A 9288-nucleotide genomic window follows, 5' to 3' on the forward strand; every position below is an offset into this window, starting at 1 on the left:
TTCATCATCCTAGGCTTTGGTCCTAATTCTGCTATTGACTCAGGTCACTAAATACCTGAAAAAGTCACCTAACTTCTGTGTCTTGATTTTTCTCACACAAAATGAAGAAATCTAAGGTTCCTTCATACTCTGTTATTCATGTTCTCAGAGTGTCTACAATCTCTCTCCTCAACTCTGCAACCTCCACCTTAGTTATTTTCTTTATGGGAACTTGTGAAAAGAAAGAAGAGAGACTTCTGAGCTCTGTCTTGTGTCATCTTTCTCTTTTACTTACCCATTAGATGACTCACAAAGATGTAGTGGGTCTCCTCTACTTCTAGCCATGATGGAGTACCTGATACCACACTAGTAACTGATACCTTCCAACATAAACGACTGTAAAACTGGACAAGAATATGAGGCAGCTGTTTTCAGGCAGTGGACACAGGCAGCACAGGATTATGATTCCCGAGAAAAAGGAAACTCTGCAAAATTACAACAGTCCCACTGAACTGAGGAGTTAAAGATTAGAGTTCAGGGAAGCTGAAATAGCAGAAATTGGAGAAGAACCTGTGGGGTGTACTTTGTGAACCTGAGAGCTGGCCTCTAGTGAGATTACCCACATCTTTCCACATAGCAGCCATTACAGAGTTAAAAGTGTAACAGAGATACTTTAGGTAGAGCAGTGCTGGAGAAGAACCATGCTGGAGGATGTTGAAGTTCCAGTATAGCTAAAGAAACATCTTGTTGGTGACCTTGGTACATGATTGAAGCACTAGAAAGACCCAGCCTTAGGAGTAAGGACCATGCCCTAGAGTAAGACCTATTTTAGACTAGCGCAAAGAAGCTTCAAACTAACTCTGAAAAGAGCCATGGGATGTACAGAGTTTGGAGATTGAGTCCTGCCAAATAAAGAGGGTCTTGGGAATGCCTCAGGCTTTCTATAGATCTGGGCTAATGAAGCAGACAACTCAGCGCACACAAGTTTGAGGTGATGGGCCAGTAATTGAACTGTCTGCTAAAACAAGATTCAACACTCAAGAGAAGGATAACAGAATCCAGAGTCCTCTACAACATATTATTTAAAATATCCAATATTCAATCAAAAATTACAAGACATGAAAACATATAGGTAAATGTGAGCCATAATTATGAAGAAAGCAGTCAATAGAAACTAAACCCAGGATGCCCCGGATATTTGACTGGCTGAAAATGATTTTAAAGTAGCTATTATAAAAATATTAAGAGAATTAAATGAACATAGGATCTTAATTAGTGAACAGATAGGAAATATCAACAGACAAATGGAAAGTATTAAAATGAAACAAGTGGAAATTCTACAACTAAAAATGCAATAAGTGAAATAAAAAATTCATTGGATATTCATATTTGAAATGGCAGAAGAAAGAATCAGTGAAATTGAGCATAGAAATTGTGTGATCTCAAGAACAGAGAGGAAAAATACTGAAGAAAAATAAATAGAAGCTTAAGTTTCTGTGGGTCAATTTTAAACAGTCGAACATACAGTCATGCACTGCATAATGATGTTTTGGTCGGTGTTGGACTGCATATATGATGGTGGTCCCAAATGATTAGTACCATATAGCCAAAGTGTATAGTAAGCTATACCATCTAGGTTTGTATGAATACTCTCTGCAATGTTCACACAACAACGAAATCACCTAATGATGCATTTCTCAGAACATAACCCCGTCATTAAGTGACACATGACTGTATATGTGTTTGGAATCCCGGAAGGAAAAGAGAGAGGAAGAATGGGGAAGAAAAATATCAGAAAAAATATTGGCTAAAAACTTTACAAATTTGATGAAAAATACTGCCTAACAAATTCAAAAAGCTCTGGGAACTCCAGGAAATACAAACACAAAGAGGACCACACCTAGGCACATCATAAATTGCTAAAGAGAACAGATAAAGATAAAATCTTGAAAGCAGCCAGGGATAAAATACATTATTCACAGGGATAAACAAGGGAGGCCAGAGACAATGCAACAATACTTTCAAAATGTTGCAAGTTAATAAAAAATCTGTCAACCCAGAATTCTATATCCAGTGAAAATATCCCTTAAAAAGGGAGTAAAAATAGAAGACATTTCCAGGTAAGTGATAGCTGAAAGACTTGGTCAACAGTAGAGTGGTTTTCCAGAAATGCTAAATGATATCCTGCAGGCTGAAGAGAATCTCATCAGATACTCAGATCTACTGGAAGAAAGGAATAGAGAAGAAAATGTGATATAAGTAGGTAAACGTAAGAGAGTATGTTTTCTTTCCTCTTGTAGTTTACTGAAAATAAAACTTTTTAAAACACAATTAATCCCACTGTAAGACGTGGTTTATAATGTGCCTAAAAGTTAGATATAACAAAAATCATACAATGAATGAGGGGCAGGTTAATGTAATCCTACTCTTGTAAGGATATTACAGAGTGAAACCAAAATGAGAATTAGGAAGTGGGAAGAGGAAAGTATTGGATAGGAAGGAAGAAGGAAGAAGATTGAAGTAGGAAGTACAAAATGTCAGGTCTTAAGTATATAGATGTAGCCACCCGGTGGTCTAGTGGTTAAGATTCTGGGCTCTCACCTCTGCAGCCCGGATTCATTCCCGGTCAGGGAACCACACCACCCATCTGTTGTCTGTTGGTTATCACACTGTGGCAGCTACATGTTGCAGTGATGCTGAAAGCTATGCCACCAGTATTTCAAATACCAGCAGGGTCACCCATGGTGGACAGGTTTCAGCGGAGCTTCCAGACTAGACAGACTAGGAAGAAGGACCTGGCCGTCCACTTCTGAAAAAATTGGCCACAGAAACCCTATAAACAGCAGTGGAGCATTGTCTGATATAGCACCAGAAGGTGAGATGATGGCAGAAAAAGACCAGGCAGGGTTCTGCTCCACTGTTGACAGGGTCGCTAGGAGTCGAAACTCACTGAATGGCACTAACAACAAAAGTACACGGTGTGAAGAGGAACAAAATTAATTTAAAAACGAAGCTTGAAACATATAAACCACTACTACAATTCAATATCAGAAGACAGTCCAATAAAATAGTGCTTTAAAGTTTGTAGATCATTTCCATATAAATCATTCATTAGATACATTAGAGTAATTTCATCAGAATTTCATTACAATAACTGTGGAAGTAGACAAGGCATTAGTATCCAGTTTTTACAGATGATTACAAATTAAGAATTTGGGAACTACTTTTCAAGGGCATCTTGGTTCAATGCTCTTTCAGTGTCGTAGAAGGGCCAGTCCTTTGAACTGCGGTCACAGAGCACACTCATAAGACTATTCTGAGACACGCCTGCAAAATGATTATGGCGCACGTGGCGATATATTCAAAAATGAAACCTAAGGGCTTGGTAATAATAGCTTCCTGTCACTATTACTTTGTCGTCTTTCAAGGACGTTTAAATCACTGAGAAGAGTATTTATTCTTTGCTGAAAACCACATAAAGGCAGATGAAAGTGACAGATAATCAATAATGAGAATGATTAATACTGGTGGCTACATTTGAAGCAAGGAGGGCATGTTTGATGTCTAAGACAACAGTAGAGTCATTGCTGAAAACAAGAGTTGATGGACCTCCGTTAATGGTTCTAAGATTTTTATCATTCTAAGAGACTAACTGCCTTTACAATGCAGATTCTAAGATGGCAGAAACCTCCCTGAATGAGCGACTCTTAGAATGACTTTGCCACTTAAGTGTTGGGAGATCAGAGAGGGCAGGTTTTTATAGTGGTTTCAATCTTATCCAAACAAACGTGGCCAGAATTATCAGAAGTAAAAATGCCCAAAGTGTCCATGGCTTTAAGTGAAACAGATAAAGATGAGGGCTTTGGCATATAAATCGTTATAAACTAGTAAAATGACACCAAATCTTTACTTGGGCTTTATAGTAAGTATTTTATACTTTCAAATATCAGTTGAATCATACAAAATTGCTGTTTTTGTAAGCAAAATGGTCAAATGTAAGCCATTTCACGTGGTTCAAAGTAATATTTATATCAAATACAAGATATTTAGAATCTGTGCTGTGATACACACTCCTCTGCGGGAGCCTTAAAAAATAAAAGCTCCAGTTTTCCTTCTTGGTCAGTCTTTTCTTCTTTCTTTGAAACAGGTAACCCAACTACTCCATCAGGCCCAATGTTCCTCCAGAATCTGCATTTCAACTGCTGATTCTTTGGGCCGACACTCCTATCCCCACGCAGATCATGCTCTTCGAGTCATTTCCAAGAGGAAAGAGACTGGAAGCTGTCACAAAAAACCTAAAAACCCTCAAGTTTTATAATTAATTAATCATATTAACTATCATTAATTAATACCTTATTGCTCTATATTAATCACCCATAATGATTTAAGTGCTAAATAAACATTAAAAGTTATGTCCTGTTCTTTCATTGCTTTTCCTAGAGTTAAAGGTGAACAAGAATAAGGTATTCTCTTTTTTCCCCCCAGCTTTATATTATACCTACTTTGGGGAATTTCTTTTACGCAATTTGAGTTGCTATGAATATATCCCATGGTCAGCTAGACCGTGTAAGGAAAAATGATAGTATGTGAATTACACACCAGGAGACTAAGGAAATATTGCCATGGAAACTTTGATGCTGAATTTATAAGTATACATTTTTTATTTGTGAAATTATAGTGGCAAAACCTTTTGTACGTAAAGTTGGACCCCTTCGTCAGAAGCAAGGAATTATCTTCCCATTTCACTAATCAACTGCATTGAATATTAGTCTAAACTGTCAGTGAGACTCATCATTTTTTCCACGCCAGCTCAACCAAACTAGGCATTTTCCAATCAAGGCATCGTTGAAAATACTTAAATTCACGTTGTTAAGTGTATTGGCTTCACTTACAAGAGGTTTTCCAGGAGAGTCAGTTAAAAGTAGTGGAGGCTTGTTTGCATTATTGGTTCAGTGTAATAATTTAGAGCTGTCATGCTGTTTTTAATTGCTAAATGAAGAGACAAATAGCAATCATCCTTCCATATACATTTCTCTACAAAGTTAGCAGCGGTAATTCGTACAAAAACATGAATGTTTGGCCAACCACCATCACCTCAATGTGCGTTCACAGTATTTTCAGTAGTGGTTATACTGACCCATCCTCCTTCACCTCAGAATGATGGACGTCTAAGATTTCTAGCAGGTTTGGGCATTCAGTTTTTAACAATGAATTAGGCATTTTCTCTAAAAGAAGTAAATGGTGACGGGGAGAAATGAGGAGAGGAGGTCTGAAACAGAGATCTTTTTGGCCCCATGTTCTGATAAACAAACCCAACTAATGCAGACTCTCACATGGGTCATGCTTTACGACCAGCCTATTGACAGAGATTTCATCTCTGGCAGGAGAAACTTAAATACAATGCATTGTAAGAGTGGTATCATTTTTCCCACATGCTTTAGAATTATTAACGAAGAACAGAAATACGACTACTAGAACTTGTAGTTTTTTTATATAAGATAATTATATATATAAAGAGATAATGAGTCCTTCTATATAGCTTATGTAAGATATATATGTCTACCTACAGATATATGTGTATGTGTGTGTGTACTTTAGTTACACTGACAGAGGGCAGATTACTTTCTAACTGTATTCTAACCAACCAAAACCTATTGCATTGAAGTGCATCTGGCCCAAATATGATTTTAATTCATTCTGCAATAATGGCTATGTCACTATTATCTGTAAACTACTGTTTGAATTTGTCAAGTGGACAGAAATTTTTAAATGAGTGTTATTTAGGACCTGGACTTAGATAACCCACGAGTATCATATTTAAAAATTCTGCCTTGGAAGTTCTATAGAAATACAAAAAGTGAATAAACGTGAAATGACAATTAGATCACTACCAACTGAGTTGAGTTTCAATCAGGCATTTTATTGAACTCAAACTAATTTTTATTACTGTCCTCTTGCTGTCCATTTCAACTAGATTAAATAGTCCTTTGACTCCTACATAAATTTGAATTAAAGATATAGTCATCGCAGCTAAGAAGCATATTAATATCTGTTTAATTTTCACTTTTGGCCTGTATCCTGCTCCCCTCCCCAATAGTTCCTCAAGCAAGCATCTAAAAACAGGCACATGAACACAGAACAGATTAAAAAGTTAAAAACAATATTTCAACTAGATCAAAGAACAGACTAGAGAAGTGATTAACATAGTCATTATGGTCATTAGCCTTATGACAAGGGAGCCAAAGTAATCGAATGGGAAAGGAAAATCTTTTAAACAAATGTTACTGGAATATCTGGATGTCTGTGTTTTAAAAAATGAACCTCAATTCCTATCTCTCAACAAAGGTTGATTTGAGATAGATCATGTGCCTAAATATAAAAGCTAAAATCATAAAGCTTTTAAAGACAAAAACAGGAAAATCTCTTCATTACTTGGTGAAATGTTTAATTTTACTTGCCTAGATCACAGTACCCAGGTATTTGGCCAAGCACTAGTCTAGAAGTTTGTAAGGATAGTTTTTAGATGGGATTAACATTTAAATTGATAGACTTGGAGTAAAGCAGATTACCCTCCATAATGTGGTATCAGTTGAAGCCTTAACAGAAAAAAGACTGAGGACCCCAGAGAAATAGGGAATCTGCCAGCAAATGGCCTTCAGCCTGAAACTGCTACATCCCCTCTTTTCTGGGTCTCCAGCCTGTCAGCTTGCCCTGTAGATTTTGGATTTGCCAGCCCCCACAAATGTGTGAATCACTTCCTTGAAATCTATCTATCTATCTATCTACTTATCATATATATTTGTATATGTGTGTGTATTAATATTCTATCAATACTCTGATATTGAGCATTTTTCATATACTTCTTGGCTATTTGTATATCTTCTTTTATGAAGTGTCTGCTAAAATCATGTGACCATTTTTACTGAGTTATTTGTCTTTTGATTATTGATTTGTAGCATATCTTGCTTGGGAGTTTTTGGGTCTGTTTGGTACCAGTTAGTATGGTATGCCCTATTGAGCAGGGTTCTAGTAAGATCCCTCACACCAAGCCCACTTATGTTTGGAACCACACTTATGTCGAGGAGCAAACAATCTGGGCCAGCAGGGACATTGCACAATATCAAACTAATGCAAATGAAGAAATATTTACCTGAAAGAGCTTCCTGGATTCCTCCTTCAGGCCACCATGCCCAACCTTGCTGCACTTTAAAAAGTGTTGATAATCTCCTGATCATGGAATTAATCCAGACTTATTTCTGAATGCACCTAGATGTACCCAATGACACCAGCATACTTAGCTAAAAGAATTGTCAATGTATATGGCCAGGTGATGTCTTTTGAGACTCCTATTCAAATATAATTTTTAGATTATATTTTTCCTTATAGGGGAAAATTTATCTCTATATGAGACCATTATAAAAGGTGTGACGTACATGTAATGAGAATAACAGAAGGAGAAGAAAAAAGAGAAAGGAGCAGAAAAATATTTGAAGAAATAATGACTGAGAATTTTCCAAAATTAAAGATAGACACCAAACCACAGATCCAGGAAGCTCAGACAACAAGAAAAAAGATAAACCAGAGGAAATCTACACCTAGAAATATTATATTTAAGTTTCAGAAAACCAAAGACAAAGAGGAAAATATTGAAAGAGGCCAGAGAAAAAGGATACCTTATCTGTAGAGAACGAAGTAAAATATTCGAAGTGTCAAAGGAAGAAATCACCAAACTGGAATTCTGTATCCAGAAAAGTTATCCTTGAAAAGTGAACGAGAAATAAAAACTTCTCAGACAAACAAAAACTTAGGGAATTTGTCACCATTAGACCTGCCACGCAACAAATGTTGAAAAAAGTTCTTCAGAGAGAAGGAAAATGATATGGGAGAAATACAGATCTACATAAAGAAAGGAAAAATATTAGAGAAGGAATAAATGAGGGTGAAAGAAAGTCTTTTATTTTTCTTATTCGTAATTGACCTAATAGATAACTCTTCTAAATAATAACAACAATGTATTGGGATAAGGGAAATGAACGACAGCAATGTTATAAGAGATGGAAAGGAGGGACTGGATGCTCGTGAGCTGCCTGCATGACCCATGAAGCAGTATAGTTATTGAAAGCGGACTTGAAGAAGTTGTAAATGTACACTGCAAACTCTAGGACAACTACAAAAATCAATTTGTGAAAGGAGTATAATTGATATGCTAAGAAAGGAGAGAAAATGGAGTTACATAAGATGCTCAATTAAAACCAGAGAATGCAAAACAAGCATCGAAGACAAAAAGAGAAGCAAAGAAAGGACAACAAATAGAAAATAGTTACAAATATAGTAAATATTAACCCAGCTAGATTAGTAATCACTTTAAATTTGAATGATTTAAAGAGGAAGATTCTTTGATTGTAATGTTATAATGTTGATTTCTGCTACAGTTATTGATATAGTTGCTTGCTGCTTCTTGAAATAATTTTGATAAATATATACCCTTTAAAAATTGTGCATTTAATCTAAGTTTTCAAAGTCACCAATAGTACTCTTTTACAATTTTTTAAAATTCTCTTTTCTGTCTTTATTTATGATTGTCCTCTCATTCCTAACATAATTTTTTTGCCTTTGCTTTACATTTTTGATCAGGTTAGACTAAATTTGTCTCTTTCATTGAAATATCCAAAGAACCAGTTTTTGGTTATGTCGGTCAAATTTACTGACATTTTATGGGAGTTTTAGTCCAGTTTTCTTATTTTGGGTTGCTATTTTTTTCTTTTCTTCTTTATGCCAAATTACTTGAGTTTAATTTGTTCTTTTTTAGTTTTTGAGTGAAAGGTTAGTTCATGTATTTTTCGATTTTTATTTTCTTTTCTAAAAAGTATTTCTTTTTTTAAATGACAAAAGTTATGTGCATATTGTTAGTAATTACGTGAGCCATTTCAATCTGCAGATTCAAGTCTTCTGCTTAAAAACGTCGTCCATTATTTAACATATTATGTCTTTCCCACCTATAATTTGTTTCCCTTGTGAATCTCCTATTATTTACCCAGTATGTCTTCCGGATATGCCCTCCAGCTATCTGAACTTATGGCTCCTGATTTCCATGACTTTTTAATTTTTTCTTCTGTTAAGAGATAATCCGTCTCCTTGATCTTTCAGATCACTAATTCCATCCTTAATGAGTTCTTTCTTTCCAGTTTGTCTATTAAATTTTCGAATTCAAAATTCATATATTTAGTTCCGGAAAGTCTTTTTGTATGTGCTAATTGTATCTTCTCGGGAGTTGTCATTGCTTTTTGTTAAATGCTTTTTAGCTCTATC

The sequence above is a fragment of the Equus asinus genome, chromosome 2 (assembly GCF_041296235.1).
Source record: "Equus asinus isolate D_3611 breed Donkey chromosome 2, EquAss-T2T_v2, whole genome shotgun sequence".
NCBI lineage: Eukaryota > Metazoa > Chordata > Mammalia > Perissodactyla > Equidae > Equus > Equus asinus.